The 2500-nt window shown below is 44.3% G+C and overlaps 1 protein-coding gene across 2 annotated transcripts in view; it reads right to left on the bottom strand.

Moving 5' to 3' along the window:
• LOC117968905 (neuroblast differentiation-associated protein AHNAK-like) overlaps positions 1-1242 on the bottom strand; it is a 38692-nt gene extending 37450 nt beyond the window's left edge. For both annotated transcript variants that reach the window (XM_059021171.1, XM_059021172.1), the window contains exon 1: positions 891-1242. The gene's annotated coding sequence lies outside the window, so the exon portion shown is untranslated. The remainder of the gene's footprint in view (positions 1-890) is intronic.
• Between the last annotated feature and the right edge of the window lie 1258 nt (positions 1243-2500).

Raw genomic sequence — 2500 nt, 5'->3', positions numbered from 1 at the left:
GAAACTAAACAAACCGATCGAGCGAGCCCCGGGGGTCGGCCCGTCTCACCTGCTGCTCAATCCCCGGTAACTGTCCTTCACGGGGCTGCGTGAAACCTGGCAAGCAGCCGACACATTTTTTTCCCCCAAAACCAGCGAGCAAAGCGAAGCGATCCACGCCCAGAAATACAAGGCAGAGGTGCCAGCAAGAAATTACTCAAATTAAAAATACAACAAAGCAAGCCACGCACACGATGAAAAACGTGACTTATTCTATTCCACACACATTCACCTGCACGCGTATTTATATTATTTTAGCAAAAACACAAAAGCGTTGGAAAGAAGCATCGAGACTAAACAACACAGCACCGATCCACGTTGCAGATCCGAGCTTCAAGACCCATTTAAAAACACGCATCTTTATACACGGAGCTGCAACACACCGGCCTGGAAAAGCGGCTCATATTATACATTCTAAGTGAAATCCATTTTGGAGTATTTTGAAGCAAGCCAAGACCGTGTTGTATTAACTACACGCACCTTTTTATAGTCTTAATATTAAAAAGTGCCCGAAAAATTACAATAAAATACAATTCTGAAATCATCAAAAATTCAAAAACGACGCAACTCGATTCTGCGTCGTTTGCAATTTTAAAAACATCAGAACCCACCATCAGAGAGAGAGAGAGAGAGAGAGAGATGCAAACTAGTCCAATCGACGCAACTTTCTGTAAACAGCCATCACACACCCATTCTTCAAAAAAAAGTTTTCCAGCAGGTTTAGAAACGCCCTAAACTTTTTATAAAAAAAAGTTTTAGAACTTTGCACAACTTTTTTTTCATTAAAAACAAAAACACGCACTTTTTTTTTTCTTTCACCAATACTTATAAACCGAAAAAAGAAACCTTACCTGTGTGTGCCTCCTGCCTCCTGCCTCCCAGCTCAGCTCAGCTCAGTTCAGTTCAGCTCTCCCGGACTAACGCGTCGAGAATTTCTCATGCTTTCCAGAATGCCGTGTCTGCTTCACCTTCCCCCGGTCCTCTTTATGAAAAGCCCCCCGCGTGTCCTTGTCTTGCGTAGCCCCTGAATGTTCGCGTTTTCTCCTGTCGAGTTAGCGCTCGCTCTCCTCTCTCTTTCTCTTTCTCTGTGCGGGTCTGTGTTGCTGCAGCTGTTTGCTGGATAATGGCAGCGTTGACTAACAGGGCTGGGCTCTTGTATTGAGAAGAGGCGAGATTAGGGAGTGGCCGTGGTGTATTCGGGCTCCGCACACACACACACACACACAGAGGCAGGGGTGGGGTGCGGAGAGAACACCATATTTTTTTTTATTATTTGGGAAAGCGTTCAGGAGTGACTAAGGGAGGGTGTCACCCTAACTTATTGCATCCAGATTGTATTCTAGCAGTATTTGCACTGTGTGTAAACTAAGCTGTATTTAAATATTAAGCTTGCTTTGTGGACACACGTAAATCACCTTGGATAAAGTAATAATAATAGTAATACTACTACTACTACTACTACTACTAATAATAATAATATAATAATAATAATAATAATAATAATAATAATAATAGTAATGTCTCACAGTAATGCAGTGAATGGATCTCCAGGCTGGTCTCTGCTCAGGTGGCATGCTGGCACAGCCTGTGCCCTTGACCCTCTGCACAGACTGCCAGCCTATTAATAGTGACGGTCAGCAATGTGATTTAAAAATAAGCTGCTGCCCCCGATCTGGGCTGTGCAGCGCTGCGTCCCCACGGGATTGTTTTAGTGCAGGAGACTGTTAGAGACTCTCACTCAAAAACAAGGGCTCCGAACCCTTACCAGAGAGTACCACAGTGCCAGCATGGGAACGCAGAGGCAAGCATTGTAACCCTAACCCTAACCCACGCTTTAACCATGATTACACTGTGCATTTACCATTGCTTTATATGCTTTACCAGACCTCTCTGTGCTTTACAATGCTCCCCTATGCTTTACCAGACCTCTCTGTGCTTTACAATGCTTCCCTATGCTTTACCAGACCTCTCTGTGCTTTACAATGCCTTCCCTATGCTTTACCAGACCTCTCTGTGCTTTACAATGCTTCCCTATGCTTTACCAGACCTCTCTGTGCTTTACAATGCTTCCCTATGCTTTACCAGACCTCTCTGTGCTTTACAATGCTTCCCTATGCTTTACCAGACCTCTCTGTGCTTTACAATGCTTCCCTATGCTTTACCAGACCTCTCTGTGCTTTACAATGCTTCCCTATGCTTTACCAGACCTCTCTGTGCTTTACAATGCTTCCCTATGCTTTACCAGACCTCTCTGTGCTTTACAATGCTTCCCTATGCTTTACCAGACCTCTCTGTGCTTTACAATGCTCCCCTATGCTTTACCAGACCTCTCTGTGCTTTACAATGCTTCCCTATGCTTTACCAGACCTCTCTGTGCTTTACAATGCTCCCCTATGCTTTACCAGACCTCTCTGTGCTTTACAATGCTTCCCTGTGCTTTATTACTTTGCTGTGCTTTTAC

The sequence above is a fragment of the Acipenser ruthenus genome, unplaced genomic scaffold, assembly GCF_902713425.1.
Source record: "Acipenser ruthenus unplaced genomic scaffold, fAciRut3.2 maternal haplotype, whole genome shotgun sequence".
Taxonomy (NCBI): Eukaryota; Metazoa; Chordata; class Actinopteri; order Acipenseriformes; family Acipenseridae; genus Acipenser; species Acipenser ruthenus.
This window is presented reverse-complemented; position numbering and strand designations above follow the sequence as displayed.